At 41.5% G+C, this 21055-nt stretch overlaps 1 long non-coding RNA gene across 1 annotated transcript in view; it reads right to left on the minus strand.

Moving 5' to 3' along the window:
* LOC130543548 (uncharacterized) overlaps positions 1-6350 on the minus strand; it is a 30557-nt gene extending 24207 nt beyond the window's left edge. The window contains exon 1 of the long non-coding RNA XR_008958982.1: positions 5607-6350. This is a non-coding gene — a long non-coding RNA (uncharacterized LOC130543548). The remainder of the gene's footprint in view (positions 1-5606) is intronic.
* Positions 6351-21055: the final 14705 nt, after the last annotated feature.

Below are 21055 nucleotides of genomic sequence, written 5' to 3' on the forward strand. Positions count from 1 at the left end.
TACTCAATGCCAGACACCATACCAGGGACAGGAGCTGGCCCTCCAGGGCTCCAGCGGAGGGAACAGATAGGTAGATATTCCTAATACACTGTGGTTGGTCGCGACAGTGATGCGGATATGCACAGGGCACTACGAGTCTGCCCCTGTGTGAATGAGGAAATAATTCCAGCCCTAAAGGCACATGCAAGGGGAACTTGGGCTGGAGATCAGGAACTTATTTCCTCAGCTGGGCGCCATCATGCCATAGTGTGCATGATGCGCTGTGTACGTGACGGCACTGCACAAGTGTCTAAGCTGTCCTGGGAAGGACGAGGAATGGGGCAGAGATGGGTTTGGAGAAGTGATGGCTGGATTTATCTTGATTAGGGATTCATTCATCAAAATGAACAGGGGAATCTGACGTGGCATTCTAGGCAAAGAGAAGAGCATGAGCAAAAGCGAAGAGGCCGTCAGGAGCACATTATATGTGGCGAACTACAAATAATTTGGTACTTCCTCGAGCAGGAGGCAGGGAATGGCAGGCAGTGTGCTAGGCAGGGTCCAAGCAACGTAGGGGCAGGTCCACTGTGTTCATAGCTGCCCACCATATCCGAGAAAAGATGGTCAGATATTCAATTTTTCACCCTGACCCTGAGTTGTCACTTGGACATGGTTTCCTCTTTCCTTCTGCGATCTACTCTGGGGTTTCAGTGGGTGTTGGTAGTAGCTGGAATCCTGAGGATTGGTGATCTAACAACTTTGGGCTCCCATCCTTTCTGATCATCAAGATTAAACAAGGACCCTGTGTCAAAAGGAAGTCTTTCTATTTTGTCACTAAATGAAAGGTTGACTGATTTGTACCTCCTCTTATCTAAACTTTCCCTGAAATCCCATGGGAGCCTCACTCAAACTGCTTCAACAAAAGAAGAAATGGACATACTCTGAATATAGAAATGAGAGAAACATGATCTGACTGTTTAATCTATTAGAGACAACCAATGTGTAAGTGGATAAATCCAACTACCAGATGACCTGAAAAGTGCTAGAATAGAAACATGGGCAAAGTGTATGGAAATCACAGGACCAGCTTGGCAGGCAGAGTTGGAAGAGGCTTGTACAGGAGGGAGTTTTTAAGCTGACTGTCAGAGGCTGAGTCGGAGTTTCTAGAGAACGAGAAGAACAATTCAGACAGAAGAACGTACAGGGTTGTGAACGAGTCTAATGTTTCAGGAAACAAGTCGTTCCATCAGAATGACCGTGGTGAAGTGTTGGAGGGTCAGAACCACAGGAGCTCAGCATACGAAGAACTGGATGGCAATGCATCTTGGAGTTACTCGCTCAGGTTTGCTTTTTAGACGATATTTTTGGTGGCAAGATAAAGGATGGCGTGGAATGCAGTGCAAAGAGAAGCATGAATTCCATAGATGAAGCCATTGCAATCGCCAGGTAAACCATGGTAATGGTCTCGTCTAAGATGATACAGTAGGGATCTTTATGAGATGGGATTCTCTGACTTTGTGACTGGCCATGGAAGTCCAAAAAGAGGAAGATTTCAAGAATTATTGAAATTTCTGGGGTACCTGGGTGGCTCACTTGGCAGAGTATCCAACTTTGATTTCACTCAGGTCATGATCTTGGTCTGAGATCAAGCCCCATGTCAGGCTCTGTGCTCAGCATGGAGTCTACTTAAGATTCTCGCTCTCCCTCTCTCTCTCTGCTTCTGCCTCTTCCCCACCCCCCACCAAGTAAATATATAAATCTTAAAGAAAAAATGACTGAGATTTCTAATCTGGGAAACAGAGAAGGCAATAACACCATGAACCAAGATCAAAATACTTGAGGTAGGGGCACCCGGATGTCTCAGTCAGTTAAGCATTCGGCTTTTCATCTCAGCTCAGATCTTGATCTCAGGGTGGTGAGTTCAAGACCCGCACTGGGCTCCATGCTGGGAGCCTCTTAAAAAAAAAAAAGAAAAAAGAAAAAAGAAAAAAATAAAAAAAAAAAAGAATACTTGAGGTAGAGAAAGTTCTGTTATCTATAAGGGTTCCATTTGAGATGTATTAATTTTGAGGTGACTTAGGACAATCCAATTGAAAGTGTGCAGATGGTCATTGGAAATATTTGTCTACACTTAGGAGAAAGATCATGGCTGGAAATGGGGATATGGAAATTATTATGCGTTGAACCATATGAAATTGCTAACGAGATCACATTTTACCTACAAAAATGGCAATTTCATGAGGGAGAACATTTCATATGGGAAAATAGAGTGAGAGAGAAGAGATAAGTACCAAGGGTAAGATATTATCTGGGAAACGTTGATTTCTAACCGTGGGCAGAGAAGGAGAAATGGTGAAGATACTGCACAGAAATGCTAGGAGACAGAGACGCAGGGGAAATTCAAGAGGGAGTAATGGTATAGAAGCCGGAGGTGTGCTTATCAAAAAGGAATGGGTGTTCCAGAGGAAAAGGAATGCTGCAGAGGATGCGGTAGGAGGACAGAAACAGGGCTGTGCACCTGGCAGGTGGGAGGTGACTCCCCCCCCCCGCCCCCGCCCCAGCAAGAATTTCAGCAGAGATGGGACAAGCGCTCGACTGTAAGAGGTTGAAAAGAGAAGGCTGACCGCAAGGTTTCATTTGCTTGTGTGTTTTGTTTTTTAAGGTTTGGGGAATTTTGCACCTATTTATGCATAAGAGGAAGAAGCCAAAGAAAAGAAAGCAATTGAAGATAAAAGACAGGAGGAATGAATAATTACGAGCACCATGTCCTGAAGGAGGCAGAGGAGTAGACTTGAATGCATAGGAGGAGAGGTGTGCCCCGGATGGACGGGCCAGAGGCTCACTGAAAGCAGTGTTAAGTCCCTAACCATCGTATGCATTTCCAGCCATGCACTCTGACAGATCACATTTATTAGTGCTATTATGTTGTCGTGGGACAGAAATCCTTCTCAAAGAGAAGGATGGAAATATTTTAATCACCAGTGCTTCTTGCCAGAGATCGGCACTCATGCCTTTGATGTCTTCTTGGGCACGCGTACCTTGCAGCCTGCAACATCACAGCTAAGCCCTCTCCACTGTTCACTGTGAGCCTGCCCCCACAAGAAGATTCATCCCTTCGAAAGGCCTCCAAAACAGTCCAAACAGTTGTCCGGTGAGCACAGGGGGGCGTCAGAATTCACTCTGTCAGTCTCTCAGGAGGTGTTTCTCTAAGGAGGTCATTTCTTCGGGCTCTGGAATTAATGGCCCGGATGGCTGTCACTGAGGAGAGTTGGGGCAAAGGGCTTCCTTTTGGTTCCAGTTTCTGACATAACCAAAAGGAGAAATTCATTGCCCAGGACAGCTAGTATTTGCTTAAGGATGGATCACAAACATAGATGCTGTCTTAAAATTCCCAACTAATCCTGTCCTAGTTCTCATCACATAGAGGCCAAAGTGCTAGGATCACATTGGATTCATCCAATCAGAATAGTAGGAAAAACAGGATTAAGAACATGTCTCTTCATCCAGAGAAGTTAATAAGTGAAAGACCCAACAGCCCAATCCTCTAACAAAAGAGCCTGTTAGGTCAGGGACCCATGTTGCCACCTGAGCTGTCCATAGACCTGGCAACTTGGGCAATGTGAGTTACTGGTCACAGAGGAGACTGGGTGAGAGACCAGGAAGATTCCCACTAAACCTTTCGTACATAACCCGCGTGGTACTTAGAGGTAACCAAAACGTCAGTTTACAGCTCCATGCCTCGTACGAGGGCTCTATCCGTCGTAAGAGATCCTCAGTTAGTGTGTGTCTCACACATGAACAAGTGAGTCAATGAATCATGCTGCCAAGTCACCACACTATTTGTCCGAATAGGAGTTCAGAGCGTCTTGGGCTTGTGTGTGCATAGGGAGAAAATGAGGCAGGTCCTTTGGAAAGTTATCTTACTACCAGTCCCTAATCTAAAATGGTGAAATCGGTTTTTTGATAAAGACCACAGATCTTCAGTGTGTGTGTGTGTGTGTGTGTGCGCGCACGCGTGTGTGTGTATGTACAAAGATATACACAGATATGCACACACACACGGGAATGTAGGCTTTTGTAAAACCGTAGCTTGGAGTAAGATGATCTTGGATCCTGAAAGATGACAAGAAAATGGACACAATTTGCACCTAGTACCATCAGAGGATTTGTACTGGTCTTTTGACATAAAACAGTAATAAAACAAGCATCCCAAGAAATTCTGAATTTAGCTCCTGCCCTTTGTTCAATTCAGATTCCCTCTTTTTTTTTTCTATAATCTTCCACATGTTTCTTATACTGTGAAGTGATTTTGTTACTATGGAAACCACAGGGCCTGCATGAAGCTCAAATATGATGTCAACTTATAAAATGATTTAAAATATGTCCCATGGCTTGACAAAAAGCATTTGGAGGAATTGCCACACCCGATATAGTGATGTGCCTACTTAAAACATGTATCTGGGAATATACCTTTTTTAAAAATACAGATGGGCATTTGGGTGGGCAGATGTGATTAATGAAGAAATAGCCCACAGATGCTGCTCTGAATGAAAGAGCTTGGTTAGGAAATTCCAGGTTTATAAAATCATGGTAATTATGAGCTATAGCATACAGAGATTATTCCTCACACTCAAAGCTTTGCCTTGTTTGTAAAGCACATAAGCCCTAGCTTTCTAAAAGAGCTCCCCTAGAAATATCCGAGAACAACACAGCAACCATTTAAGGAGGATTTTTTTAAGTGACTTCTTGCCTGGAGGCAAAAGATAAAGAAACTCACCTCTTGGGGTCCTTTTTCAGCCAGTGAAAGCCACCCCCCCCCCCCCCCCGGAGCTCTTGCTCTGTTTCTGAGGCCAAGTGTTGCCTCCAGATGAACACATATGTGCCTGATGTCATCTTCTGGCCTCGAATCTGTATATGATTCAGTGATAGTGGAATCTGCCCTAATACTCTGAAATCATTTATGACACTGATAACCAAATGGAGCCTGGGAACCCACACCAAAAATCTACCTACTTGATTTGAGGAAAAGCCGCAGAGCTGTGAGAGCTGTTAGACAGGAAAGGCAGAATAAGCAGAATGGAAGGCAAGCCGCTCCGCTCCCTGGCCTCCCACCCTCCTCCTCGGCTACCCTTCCCTCTGCCAAGTACTTGCAAGTATATCATCACAACAACACTCCGGAGAACATTCTTGTTGGGTAATAAGAAAGCATAATTATATGCTTCAGAGCTGTTGAGGTTTTCTCCTATTTTCAAAACAATGAATATCCTGTGGAAAGAGAGCGCCGCTCATGAGTAAGCTGAGATTCCTTCCCCAGAACACACAGACAGTGGTTTGGAGGAGAGACCAGAGGGCAGCTCTGCTAATGTCTTATTCCTTGGGCAAGCCAACCATGCTGCTCTGTGGGGCTCCCAGGAACAAACCCTCTCCGTCAACATAATTCAAAGTGTAACATCTTCAAAACTGAAATTACATATTTTCTCTCTCTCTCTCTCTGCTTCTTCCCTTACAACCATAGGCTGTCCAGCGCTGAGAGAAATGGAATTGTTTCTAAGTCCACACCGTACAAAACTCAAGACTGACTTCCACAAAGCATTACATTTATTCCTTCAGATATTCGTATTTCTCACCTCAAACGTGATCAGTGAAGAGGTGGGAACTGCCCCTTTGAGTCACACAATTCCTCCTGGATGTGGAATCCAAGTTGCAGCTTCATGAATGTGCAGTAACATATGGTTTCCAGAGGCAGACATTCTTTCATGCGATTATCATACCGACATTCTTCAAAATCCGTCAGCAAGCCATGGAGAATAGTTGTGGCTGGAGCCAGAGAAACCAACGCGAGCATTTAAAAAACACCAATCCTTTTGACACTTCTGTTTACTAAGTAGTGACCTCCGATTCCACAGGTAAGAAAACCTGCACCCAAGAAAGTCATAGAAATGCATATCCCAGAGTCCTTATTCCGACTGGACTTCCCGGAGCCCAGACTATTCTCTCAGAGAAGTCTGTGTTGCTTCTAAAATATCATGCAAGTGTGGTTATTTCTACCACAGCCCACTAAACTCTCAGTTACATTAAAATTGCCCTGAACAGAACATGCTTTCAAGTAAAAACATCATGCTGTTGCTTTTATAAGGCTTGGGTCACATTCTTTTGACCATATGGACTCTGTCACGTGGAAATGAGAATTGTCGGTAGCTGTCAAAAAATGTTGTCCCACAAAGGAAGGCAAAGCATTCTGGGGCTCACACACCTCTAGCCACTGCCCCTCACTCGACCACAGCCTCATGGAGGGTCTGAGGCAAACACTGAGGATCAGATTCCTTTCATTTTGGTGGTGGTTAGGGAAAAACGACTTTTCTTCCTGTAAAAATCTGTTATTTGGCAGTAAATACTAAAAGTAGGGGGCTGAGTCACGTTTCTACATCCGGCTTTGTATTTTGCTTCCTAGGCAAGTGGGAAATTTTGGAAAATCCAATTTTTATGAGTGTGCAGTTGTGTACGTGTTATGTGTGACAGAAGGAGAGAGAGACTTTGGGAAGGAGTAGGGGAATAAAATGTATACATATCCCAGATCCAATTTCTAGCAGATAATTCATATTCCTAATCTGTAGCCTTGAAGAAGACTGTCATTTTATTGGCACAAATGACTTACCATGCAGTTTGTTGGGCAAGTGTTTTAAAAAAAAAAAAAAGTAGGAAAAAACCCCCAGCCATGTGCAGAAAATGCCTTGGCAGATGGAGCATATCTATTCCAGACCCCAGGTCCTTCACTACTGAGTATCTTCCTTTTCTTGGTGTTGGACCCATTCACTGCCGGGGAAACAAATGCCAAGAATTTCCCAATAGCACCATTGAGGATTTCTAATGAAGAATGAAAGAATGAAATGAAGAGAATTCTGGACTATTGCAGGAAACTCTTAGACCAAGACATCCGCCCTGTGTTGCCTAAAGGTTAAGGGGGGGTTCTTCACCTACATTAAGTAGTACCTAAGGCCAAACCCCACACCAAATGACGCTGTGTCTCCCTTCATCTGCGCTTGCTCTGAGCCTCGAGATGCAGGAAGTCAGAGGAGTTGTTTGTAATTAAACTTCTCATTTGATTAGCTTCTCTTCCACAATCTGAAGACAGATCATAGGAGTAGGACCACACTTACAGATAATGAACAGTTTCATTGTGTCCCAAGACCAGAACATGAGTTTATATGGGAAATTTTTTGATGGGGTATTTTGATAGTGACACAATGACATACCAGCTGGTTCTCTTTAACATTCGAGTCTTAATTTCCACCAATACTCAATTAACATACACATATATGCAACTTCTGTTAAGTGTCACTATCATCCATCTCTAGAACTTTCTCATTGTCACATGTAGACACTTTGGGGAGACAAAAACTGATACTACTGATACTTGATAAGCTAGCAGAGATTAGAGCTGATACACAGGTGAATAGATCACTGAAAACACAAAAGTAACCAGAGTGAGGTGTCATAACTCATCAGAGTATAAGCACATAATATTTTCATGATTTATTTATTCATTCGTTCAACATATATTAACATGGCACCTCTTATGTGTCAGGCACTGCTCAAGGTGCTGGGAATAAAGCAGAGAACATAAGAGACCAAAATTCTAGTCTTCGTAGTGCTAGCAAGTCAGATAGGAAAATGTAAGTATAGACAGATAAGTTGTGTCGGATGGAAATAAGTGATAATGAGCAAAGCGAAGAAGGAAGAACACAGGTGTGTGAGTGTGGAGGAGGGGTTTGAAGTGTAAGGAGGCGTGGCTGGGGAAGCCTCATGGAGAAGGTGACAGTGGAGCGAAAACCTGAAGGCAGTAGAGAAGGGAGGAAGAGCACTGTGGGCAGAGATAATAACACGTGCAAATGTCCCACGGCAGGAGTGTCCCTGACATGTGTGGTTGGAGAAAGGGAACCACAGGGAGAGTATAAAAGAAGGCATCAGAGAGTTACGGGCTGGCAGGACACGGGCCAGATTGTGGAGGGTCATTTAAAAGACAGGCTAAGAATGTCTGGCCTTGATTCTGAAATGGGGCAACCGTGGAGGGTTTATTTTGTTTTGTTTTGTTTGCAACTCATGAGCTAGGCAACTTTGGGCAAATCAATTAACCACTCTGAGCCTCCGGTTCCTCACCTGTCAAATGGGGACAGTAACAGAATAATATTACCAATTCCAAGCATGGTTGTAAAGATTTTTTTTTATTGTGGTAAAATATATGTCACAAAAAAATTATCATTTTAATCACTTTTAAGTACACAGTTCAATGGCATTAAGTACATTCACACTGTCATGCAACCATCACTATCATCCATCTCTAGAACTTTTTCATTGTCACAAATGGAAATGCTGTACTCATTAACTAACTCCCCATTTCCTCTTACTACCCACCTCCCCAACCCCCAACAACCATTATTCTACTTTCTGATTTCTGATTTCTACTTTATGATTTTGACTATCCTAGGTAACTTATATAAGTGGAATCATACAATATTTGTCCTTTTGTGGCCAGCTTATTTCATTTAGCGTAGTGCTCTGGAGGTTCACCCATTTGGCATGTGGCAAAACTTCCTTCCTTTTCAACAATGGATAATATTCCATTATATGCGTATGTCACATTTTGTCTATCAAGGAACCATTCGTCTATCAAAGGACACTTGGGTTGCTTTTGTCGTTTGGCTATTGTGAATAATGCTGCCACGAATGGAGCTGTACAAAAATTTCTCTTTGAGTCCCTGTTTTCAATTATTCTGGTTATATACCCAGAAATGAAATTTTGAGACCATGTGGTAGTTTTATGTTTAATTTTTTTGAGGAATCACATACTATTTTCCTGAATGCACCATTTTACATTTCCACCAACAGTTCACAAGGGTTTCAACTTCTCCACATCCTCACCAACACCTGTTATTTTCGCGTTTTCTGATAATAGCTATCCTGATGGGTGTGAAGTGGTATCTTATTGTGGTTTTGATTTGCATTTCCCTGACGATTAGTGATGTTGAACATCTTCCCATGTGCTTCTTGTCATTGTCTATCTTCTGTACTTGAATATGGCTATTCAAGTCCTTTGCTTATTTTTAAACTTGGGTTGTTAGGTTTTTCACTGTTGAGTTATAAGAGTCCTTTCTATATTCTGGATATTAATACTTTACCAAATATATGATTTTTAAATATTTTCTCCCGCTCTGTAAGTTGCCTTTTCACTCTCCTTCTAGTGTCCTTTGATGCACAAAAGCTTTGAATTTTGATGCTGTCCAGTTTATCTATGTTTTCTTCTGTTCCCTGTGCTTTTGGTGTCATATCCGAAATACCATTGCCAAACCAATGTTGCGAAGCTTTTCCCCTATGTTTTCTTCTAAGAGTTTTATAGTTTTAGCTCTTATGTTTGGGTCTTCAACCTATTGTGAGTCTACTTTTGTATATGGTATGCGGTAAGATCGTTGGAGGGTTTTGAATAGAGGAGAAACATGAACTGACTTTCATTTTTAAAAGATCACTCTGGTGGCTGTGTAGGGACCAAACTGCTACCAGCTGTGCCTCATGTATTCCTTTTACACGCCAAAAGGTGGGTTCCAAAACCATATTTCCATATGAGTTTTTAACTTTTCAGTCTCTTCTTTGTTCAACAATTGTCTAAATAATTTGACACTACTTTTGCATAAGTGTATGCACACCTCCTTCCACCCCCTACAAACATCCTAACCCATCATCTGGGGAATAGAAAGATGCATACTTTCCCCTACCTGAATATTGTGTTTTTATTACCTCTACATTAATATTATGCTTTCATTATTATTTACTTCTTCAATATGCATTTAACAAGTGTTTATGGGATGCCTACTATGAGCCAGGCACTTTCCTAGGTCAAAGAGATATAGCATTGAGAAAGGAAGAGCCTATCCTCATGGAGCATACATTCTTGTTATGCATTAAAACACTGACCTAACAAATAAATGGTCCTCATATCCAATGATTACAAAAGAATAATTAAGATCAACTATTAGAAAGCCAAAATTATCACCCTTTCTATTCTCAATCTATTCTCAAAGAGCCTACTGAGACATCAAAACTAATCAATACAATTTATAAATAATTCATAGAAAACTATGTTGCTTAAACATGGACGATTATTTTTTCTGTGGCCAGGAAGAAAACCACATCCATGGATTCATTCGGTCCTACTTTGTTTTAAATTCAGAACCTACTATGTGCCAACCACTGTTCTGGGGGCTGAATGAATAAGACTGGAATGAGCTGGAAATGATGTTGGAAAGAAAAACAGGAACCAGGTCATGGAAGGTCCTCATAGGCCAACAAAAAGAGTTTGCCTGCTTGGAACATTGTCCAGAGTTCAATTACCCCAGGTGTGTTCTATAGTGTGGGGTAGTGACTCTCAACCTAGCTGTATGTTATAACTACTGAGGGGATTTTTTAAAATGCCAATGCCTGGGTACTACCCTCAGCGGTCCTAATCTGGGGTGGGTCCAGGGCATCAGTATCTTTTATAAGGTCCGTAAGGGATTCTAAAATGCAGTGAGTGCCATGGAACTTTGTGACAGCATTTACTTATTCATGCATTGAAGAAGTCCAGGGCAGCTCTTTTTCTCTGAAAATAACTTCCATTGCTTTATTTTTTCCCTTATATCTAAAGTAACATCCACTCATTGTAGAAGGGTACATTAAAAAAAAGAAACATCACCCCAAATCCTACTTCCCGGAGATTTCTTCTATTAACATTTTGGTGTATTTTCTTTTTGTGCATATGTTTGTGCTCTTTGTCCCCCAAATGGTATCCAGCTTTTCTCATCATTTAATAATGTATCACAAAGAACCAGCCAGTGTCAGAATTTGGAACTATTTTGACCTTGCTTTACATTATCCCTCAGCCCTCCACACACAGAAACGAGATAGTTCGTTCAAGCAGGTATGTTTGCTTGGCTCTTACTTTTCATAAAAAGCACCTTGGTCTTATTCTCTACCTGACTGATTATCCAATCACATCTCTCTGTCCTTCCTCAACAACAGAGGGTATCCACACTTAGGGACTTGCCTTGAATTCTACTTTCATATATTTTTCAAAAGCTTGGTTGCCAGAGATCATATCTGCGGAGGATTGCCTGAAGGACATGAGTCTATTTATTCTTCTATGTATTCTAAAATTTATCCTTGCAGCATGCCAAAGTTGGAAGATTGCATGCATAAAGCTCACTATTTTAGTTCCTTATAAAAATGCTTTTACTGAATTGAACTTCAGCTATATATCATCAGCCTATATTGAAGGGCATCGTAAGAAACGGTTCTCTGGAGTTCATTATCACATCTATTATGAAAGTAGACTCATTATTATGCCTGACATCATTTACTTATATCACCTAACATTCCTTTTATGAGAATCCACAAAAGTGCTGAGGAAATGAACCACAATTTTTGTGTATTCCCTTAATCTCATAGACCTCATACTCTTAATCATTTGTCTCCGTCTTTCCTTTGGCTGCTAGGGAGCTCAGTAAAATGGTGGCTCCAACCAGCAATTACACCTAACCATGGAATGCTTTCATGCATTTCCTTTGAACTCTGGTTTTATGATAGCTCCGTCCTCATTTTCCCTGCACCTATTTTCTCTTCAACTATTAATTTTGACTTTTTGTGTTGGATATATTTTTTAAGCCTTTGTGGGCAAGTGGAAGGGGGAAAAGGAAACGAGAAAGGTGACAAAGGGAAAATGAAGAACATATAAAGGGAGGAAGAGAGAGAAAGAGAATGGTTGGAAGGAAAGAAGAAAGCAGGCAGAAAGACAGTAAAGGGCAGCCTCGTGACCAGGATAAGAGCTGGGCTACAGGAATCTTAAGGAGGAAGGGATGACCTTGTGCCTGATGCGGCGAGACAGCAAAGTCCTGAGGAGTTTCATGGTAACAGCAAGCTAGCTCCCACAGGGAGCCTATCCTCCTCCGGGTACTTTAGATGCAGCATTCCATGTAATCTCCTTAGCAACCCTTTGCGGAAGATACTATCATTACACCCATTTCTCAAATTTAAAAAAGCAGGGGTGCCTGGGAGGTTCAGTTTGCTAAGTGACAGACTCTTGATTTTGGCTCTGGTTGTGAGATCAAGCCCCACATCAGGCTCCATACTGAGCATGGAGCCTGCTAGAGATTCTCTCTCTCCCTCTCCTTCTGCCCCCACCCCAAAAGCAAAACAAAACATCAGAGATCTACAGAGACACAGTTCACGCTGACTGGGGAAACTGGTTTTCAATCCAGATCTGTATGCTATACACTATAGACAGTAGTTTTAGGCTAATATGATCCATTAAAAATAGACCATTAAGGGGTGCCTGGGTGGCTTAGTCGCTAAGTGTCTGCCTTCGGCTCAGGGCGTGATCCCGGCGTTCTGGGATCAAGCCCCGCATCTGGCTCCTCCACTGGGAGCCTGCTTCTTCCTCTCCCGCTCCCCCTGCTTGTGGTCCCTCTCTCACTGGCTGTCTCTTTCTCTGTCAAATAAATAAATAAAATCTTAAAAAAAAAAAAAAGAACCATTAAAATCTTCTAGAGAAATCAAAACTTCAGCTGAAAGACATTTCCTCATATTAACAATATCTTACTTTACCATCATCTTGGGGGGGGTGTGATAAAGGATAACTTTCTCCTTCATCGGTCTATTTCCACCTCCCAAGGAAATATAATTACATTGAAAATGAGATCAGGAATGGGGGGGAGGGCGGAAGGGAAATAGTACAGACTTGCTGGCAGGAAGAGCAAGCAGGAAAGCCAAAAGGACAAAGGGAAAGCTGACAAGACAGAAGGAAAAGAGTGAAGGATGGGAGAGCAGACGGGAAGGGGCTCTTGCAAAGAACCAAAACCCTGACTGAAGGCCAGGGAAAACACAAAGAGGATGTTGGCGGTAAGCCTGGCATGACAAGTGGCAGACTAGAGCTAAAGTAACAATGAGGTGCTCAGGAAAAGATGAGGTCCTTAGGAGAGAAAGAGAGGCGGCCTTTTCGACCCCCCCTTCCCCACTCTGGGTGGCGCTGCGCAGGGGGTGGCCAAGTACAAGGAGGAACACGGTGCTCGCCTTACGCCTCATCGCTCCAGTCCAAACCCAACTGTGAGGTTTTAAAAAACTGGAGATCCAACTATTTGTGTCTGTTTTTAGCAAAGAGAATTTTTCCTGATCTCCAATTACGCAATTGTTCTATAGAATCTTCATTTCCCAAAAGCTCTAAGATCCAAGTCAAATTAAATATTCTTTAAAAAACCCTGACTCCCTTGGGGAGCTTTACGTTAATGCACAGATGACGATGGCTCTGCTACCCTCAGGTGCTGACGGACAGCTGCGCTGTGCAGAGCGAAGGCTCTATTCGCACATGCACCATGTGGCTTAGCGGGTCCGTTAGCAGGAAAGTGGAAACTCATAGTTTCCCTCATCGTTATCCTTTCCTTTCTATTTCAACTGGGTCTTTTTAAAAACTATCCCAATCACTGCACAGCTAGTTGTAGAGTCAAAAGATTTCCATCCAGGAAAGTACCCAGAAGCCCAGCATTCTGGTATGCTGAATGACAATGCTGAATGAAAGCAAGGACAATTCTTTTTTCTCTCCTCCAATGTGTCATCTGAAAAATGTCAAGCCTACAGTAAGGTTGCAAGAAAGGTACAATGAATATTCATATAGCGTTCACCTGGATTGGCCAACTTTTAATATTCTGCCACATTTATGCCTTCTCTCTCTCTGTGTGTGTGTGATACAAATACACACACATAGACACACTCCTTTTTGCTCAAACCTTAGCCCCCTTAGGGAGTTATTTGCAGACATGATAACCCTTCACTCCAATTACTTCAACATATGTCTGCTATTAACAAAGATACCCTCTTTCAGGACCACAGTACAATTATCATACTCATAAAATTTCACAATTGATATAATACTATTATCTAACATACATTCTACATTCAAATGTCTCCATTTATTCCAATATTATTCATGATAGCTGAGCTATTCCCCCCAAACCCAGGATCTTAAGAAGAAGCAATCACTGTATTTGGTCTTATGTCTCATTAGCCTCCTTTAATTCTAGAAGAATACCTCACCTTTTTTTCTGGTTCATTCTTTCAGGATATTAACATTGTTTGAAGAGTACAGGCCAGTTGTTTTACAGAATGCCCCCCATTTCGACTTCTCTGGTTGTTGATTCATCATTAACTTCATATTAAATAACAGAAATACTGTTAGGTTGAACCATGAAATGGTCATTTTATACACCAACACCAGTCAAAACTCAGCAATTTCATACAACTTGTAATTTCAACCTAATATATAAGGAATATTGTGTCCCTCCTCTTACATCACTTCAGGGATACATGATGCTTATTTGTCCTGTTACTGGTGGTGTTAAGTTTGATCATGGGGTTAAGGTGGTGTCCACTAGAGTTGTCCATTGTAGAGGTGTTTCGTTCTTTTTGTAATTAATAAGAAATCTGTGGAGGATCCTGGGAGACTAAGTATTCTGATCCCCAACAGTCTTTCACCCAATTATTTTAACATCCATTGACGATTCTTGCCTGAATCCATTAATACTATGGCGGCCATGAAGTGTTGCTTTCCTGCTTCTGTCATTGCTTCCACGTTTCCTCACTGGCATTCTTCTGGAAAGTGCTTTACCTCCCCACTGTTTATAAACTCTGGTCAGTAAGGACTCATGGATTCTTTTTTATTTAAGTTGTTAGAATTTATTCCTGCCATTCTTCATTAGAATTCTTTCCACATTAAAGGTTTATTATAACCTGCCAAGTCAGTCTTGCCTTTCTAATACCAGCACGCTTACCTATACAATGTGTGTTATCTGCTTTGTCAAATTTGAGCCTGACTCTCCTGAGACGTAGTGCCAGAATCCGTCATAAAAGTGAGATTTTTAGTTTTTGTATTTGACCTGAATTTTCTAACTTTTTTTTTTAAAGATTTTATTTATTTATTTAACACAGATAGAGACAGCCAGCGAGAGAGGGAACACAAGCAGGGGGAGTGGGAGAGAAAGAAGCAGGCTCATAGCGGAGGAGCCTGATGTGGGGCTCGATCCCATAACGCCGGGATCACGCCCTGAGCCGAAGGCAGATGCTTAACCGCTGTGCCACCCAGGTGCCCCTGAATTTTCTAACTTTTTTAAACACCTGAAGTCATTTCCCTGAATTGGATTAACTTTTGCTGAGAAACTATTCTTTCTTGTCATCATCTTGTAACTGTCTGTAGTTACATGGGACGGAAGTATGAGATGAAGGGGAAAGAGTAAGCTTGTTAGCCACACAGGTTTGGGCTGAATGCCGGCTTTGCCCCAAAACAGCTATACAAGCTTGGCAAGTCATCTCATCTCTGTGAGCTTCAGTTGTCTCGATTTAAAAAGAAAAAAAGAGAGGAATTCTAATCCAATACGTAGGGTGTTGTGAGTATTCAGGGAACATTGCATGCAAGTGACTAGCTCAGCACCTGGCCCACAGGATGCACCCAACTAACTGCTGGTTGTTTTTTAAAAGTTTTTTTTTTTTTTTTTTTTTAGAGAGAGAGAGCAAGTGCAGGGGGGAGACAGAGGGAGACAGAGAATCTTAAGCAGACATGAGGCTTGATGTCAAGACCCTGAGATCATGACCTGAGCCAAAATCAAGAGTTGGGTGTTCAACCAACTGAGCCACCAGGCACCCCTAAAAGTCATTTTTAAATTTCTTTTTAAGTGATCTGTACACCCAGTGTGGGGCTCGAACTCATGACCCCGAGATCAAGAGTCAGATGCTCTACCTACTGAGCCAGCCAGGTGCCCCTGAGTGGTGGTTTTAATAGCATCATTAATGTTATTTTTTTCCAGGCTTACATTTCTTTGCAGATTTTACTCACCTTTAGATAATTCTATACTTCTCTAAAGTGAAAAGTCATTTTATTCTTTCCACTCATCTTGTTAATTTACATCCTTTTGCATTTCATCGACTCTTCTTCTTGGTGTTTGCACCCTCTCCCAAATGCAGCATCTGCAAACTTAATTTAAACTCTGCTTCTTCCATTCTTTTGCAAAATGTATGACCCTGAATCTATCTTATATTCTCCTTATCCTCTCACAGAAACATCCTCTTTAAAGAAATTCATTTACAGTCATTCTGCATCTCTCCTCTCTCCATTCTCTCTCCCTCGTTCTCTTTTCCTTTCTTTCAAGTGACAGATATGTTTTGGAGTGCCTGCTAGATCAAACAGCGGACCAGCAGAGTCCAGACCTAAGTCTAGTAAAACACACACACATAATATATGTAGATATAATTCAAAGTAGGCCAGATGTAAAAAAGTTATAAAGTGACTGGAAAACTTAGAGGAAGACTTGTAGAATGAGTAAAATCTGGACACGTGGTGTCTTGGAAGACAATCAGTACAAGTTTAAAACTGAACTCCATTCTAATCTAATCGCGAATAAAGTTAAAGTCATCATCGAACACTGCAAGTTCACCAGAATTACACATATTTGGAGAGACTATACACAAAACTGTCACCTCCTATTCGTAATGCCTACTGCTATCGTTTACAGAACACTGTACAGTTACGGAACATTCACAGAACACTGCGTCTGATGCTATAAATACGAAAAAACATCATCCTAGGTAATTTCTTCTGACCTATATTCTAATGTACTAATTCTCTCTTTATCTTCGTCCATTATTTTTAACCCATATGATGAGCTTTAAGTTTCAATTATGTTTTTTCTAAAAGTTCCACTTGGTTCTTTCTCAAAATTGTTCGACTATTTTTTTAAATTTCTTATTCTATGTAGATATTTTCAAGCTTGTCTTTTATTTTTCTAAACATGGTAAGTATAGCAGTTTTATATTTCTTGAATATAATAATAATAATAATAATAATAATAATAATCCATTACTTGAAGCTTTTGTACATCTATTTCTCCTGTCTGTTGTCCTATTAGTTTCTTTCATGGTGCTGATCTCCTTATGTGCTTCGTTATTTTTTTACTGTCAGCTGCTCATTTTCCATGGAAACTTATTTGTGGGACCTCTTTGTGGCCTCTTATGAAGATGCTTTCATTCAGAGAGAATTTGCTGTTGCTTCTACCCAATTGCCTGAGGCCACTGCCTGTCCCAGACTGCTGTAATCTAAATTTAGCCTTGAAATTTTTTTATCTACTGAAACGATATGAATTCACACTAAAAAAAAAAAAAAAAACATGCATGAGGGCAGATTTTTGTGGCTAAGATGTGTCAAGGCCAGTCCCACCAAGACTGGCTCTACTTGGGACCAAAGCTACTTCTTCTACCGTCCATCCACTGGAGGTGGGAATAGGAATGATATGTTTATTTCTGGCAGACCCTTCCCCTGACGGTCTAGCATTTGGGGTTCCCAGTTTTCTGAGCAGAGTCTTCATTAGACCCCTATTTTGTTCAGGCCCTGCCTTTGTTTTCCGTCTCCTCAGGCTCTTGGACCATTAAAACAAACCCAAGTTTGCTGGGCTCAGCAGGTTAGCAAATGGCTTTAGGGCAAAAATAGTTTTCCTCTCAGATTTTTCTGCCTTTGCTAAGATTGGCCTGATAATTTTTTTTTTACAAGATTTTAACCTTTCTATGCTTTAAAGATACTGTTATATACATATTATCGAGATTTTCTAATTGCTTTTAATAAGAACTATGCAAACACATAGCCCACTGTACTCTAAGACATAGAATTACAGTAACTATAGTAACTTCAGACATCATGTGATCATTCTATTTTTTAAATGACAAAAAATTACTTGCTTAAAATTTTTCAACTCATAAATATACCAACTGTTTTACTAATAATAATGAAGCCTCTTATTTAAAATACATTCAATGATCTCAAAAATAGGTGTGTATTCTAGCAAATCCTGGAAGATCAGACCTTACATATTGGTAGTTTATAATCATTTATTTTTTACCATAAAATCTAAACTTCCTGGAGTAAGCAGAGAACAAAGTGTACAGGATCTTACTGCATAAATATACATTAGTTAAACATGCAAAATACTGTTTAATGATTCAGATTCTTGCAATATTTCTGTTACTAAAAACTATCAAAGATTTTTACGAATGTTCATTTACTTCAGGGTATCTTCTGGAAGCTGTTCAAAGTAACTTTTAAAAATATACATCTAGGGGCGCCTGGGTGGCACAGCGGTTAAGCGTCTGCCTTCGGCTCAGGGCGTGATCCCGGCGTTGTGGGATCAAGCCCCACATCAGGCTCCTCCGCTATGAACCTGCTTCTTCCTCTCCCACTCCCCCCTGCTTGTGTTCCCTCTCTCGCTGGCTGTCTCTATCTCTGTCGAATAAATAAATTTAAAAAAATCTTTAAAAAAAATATATACATCTAATACACCAACACATCTCATATTTATTTGCCATTTGTCGATTTGTCTTCCAAATCCAAACATGAGTGAGAGCAAACAGTGTTTGGTTAATTCAGGGTAATACATTAGGTGTGCTTCAGTTAATGCTGGTTTTTATTTCCAAACAATTCTTATTTTTTTACACAGCAATGTGAAAATGGCCGGTATTATCCCTCTGCCACAGTCCAGCAAACAGAACGTTACTGATTGATTCAAATAGTAAATGATCAGTTCAATGTTTAGGTGGTTGAGCTGTGCTTTTATTTCCCCAGACACCGCTTTTGAGCAGAATTCAATCATTTTAAAAACCCTGAAAAAAAGTGTGGAATAGTAATTCAACTGGCAAGAAAATCCAACATATAAACAGTGCAGTAGGACTTGGGAACTCTTGTGACTCAATGGATTCATTCAATAATTATTTACTGTGCACCCACTTTGGAGATAGGTAGGCACCAGACATTGTAGACACACAGTGAAAAAGCAAAAGCAAGGAACTTCATCTCCCAAGGCAGTCCAAGACCTTTGAGGTGGCCAGTGGGGATAATAGCTGTCTTTACCTACCACTTTTCATCCCCTTGATCTTCTGGTTGCTCTCTGCAATTGCCACCGCCCCATCCTAACCCAAGGGTGCGATCTGGGGGAATATGATGGGAACTGAGAGGCCCCATCACCCCAGCAGCTGCTTTGTTGACCCAGCCTGGTACTATTTCTTCATCGCCTTCTCTAGAAGTCCTTCCTCTGCCTTATATTGGCGTCTGTGATGAAATGCCCAATAGGGCCCAAGTCAGGCTTAGTTCTAAAATACGGGTGCTTATATGGGATGGTCTTATGTAGCATCCAAGGCAGCAGAGGCCCTCCTGACAGGGGCCGTTCCATCCTCAAATGAGTTTGTAGGAGTTGATATCAGTGATAAGGCTAAAGTAGAAAAATACCAGTGGCCTTGCCTAAAAGCACATAGAAGACACATCCTGGCATTTCTAAAAATACCTGGAGGAAGCTTCAGCCGGGAGGCTGAGGTCCTTAAGAGTCAGTGGGAGCAACAAACCAGCAAAAGATAGGCTCTAAGGTTAATGCAATCTCATTGCTCTCCAAAGCTAGTGAGAACTGGGGTTATGTGGGATACATATGTTATCTTGCTGTCTCTAAAATGTAAATCAAAAGAGAAAAGGGGATTGGAGAGGACTACGGAAAATGCTCAGAGAGAGACTTTACTTTCTAAGTCTCTTTAAAAAAGCCCCATGACTGCTTCGCGGTTGGGTACAAAGGGATGCAGTTACAAGATTGGGTAGGCTCTGTACCCCAGAGGGTCTTAGACGGAAGGGCCTGATTAGAAGGGTTAGTGCTGGGAAATCAGAAGCAAGCAGCTTGGATCTGGACGAAAGCAGAAAAAAGCAGGCATTGACGAGGACTGAGAGCTATGCCTGTGGGAAGCCTGGACCCTCACCCCAACTTCCACCCTCCACAGTAGCTTGTCCTACCACCACCTCTAGAGGCCCAGTCTTACCCCTCACTCTGCCCACCATCCCCATCCCCACCTCTACCTCCCACGTCATTTTAACCCAACAACCAACTTACAAATTTTAGTACAGTGGCTCTCAACTTCGGCTGTATATTAGAATTACCTGGGGAGCTTTTAAAATCCCCAATGCCCAGGCCAATTAAATCAGAAGTGAAACCCAGGCATCAGTAGGTTTTACAGCTCTCCTGGTGATTCCAGTGTGCAGCCAAAGTTGAGAACCTCTGCGTTAGGAACACAACTTATTAATAATAAATTGAATACTGCCTAGCTTTTCATCAAAAGCCGAGTATCAAAAAGGAAAAGAAAACAGAATGGTGGGGACAGGGCAGAGGTGGAGTGCAGAAGGCAGAATTTTGTATCAGTAATGACAGACAATGGATGTGTGTGTGTGTGTGTGTGTGTATGTGTGTGCGCGCGCACTCACATTCTATGAAGAGCTCATTCAAATTTAGAACAAAAACACTGAGACCTCCAAGGGGAAATGCACAAAGGTCATGAACAATCCACACAGAGGAATACAAAGAATAAATGAGCATGGAAAAATCCTTTTTGCCGATAAAACCTAAATTAAAAGCAAGCTTGAGATTGCATTTTATAACCACTAGTGTAAAAGGAAAAAGCTTAAATGACACTTAATTTTGATGAGATTGCTGTGAAACCAATATACTCACAAATTCTGATGGCACTGTAAATTGGTTTTAAAAAAAACTCCTTCTGGATAGCAAATGGCAACATGAAAAAAAATTATAAAGGTGTTTGGACCATGGACTCCTAGAGGCTTATCTTCAGGAGGTATTTAAACTGAGGCAAATAGATACGTGCTTGAAAACAATCTCTGCAACGAATTCTAAATTGAAAAAAAAAATTGGAATCAAGCTAAATTTCCAACATAGGGTAATGGTTTAATAATTCATGGTATACCAGTACCACAGAACATTACGCAGTCATTAAGCTGACAACTATGAAGACGGTGAGGAAATGTGGAAAAAATGCTCCCCCGAGGGGGCCCTGCCCCAGGCTCAGCACAGCCCCACCTCTCCCCTGCAAATTGCCCGGCTGAGAAGGAAGCTGTAATTTGACCTGATTTCCCAGCCTCCCCCAAGAGACCTCTGGGAGTAGCTTCTGTCAGGTATCACTTCTCTGTCCGGGTCCA

The sequence above is a fragment of the Ursus arctos genome, unplaced genomic scaffold, assembly GCF_023065955.2.
Source record: "Ursus arctos isolate Adak ecotype North America unplaced genomic scaffold, UrsArc2.0 scaffold_13, whole genome shotgun sequence".
Classification (NCBI taxonomy): Eukaryota; Metazoa; Chordata; class Mammalia; order Carnivora; family Ursidae; genus Ursus; species Ursus arctos.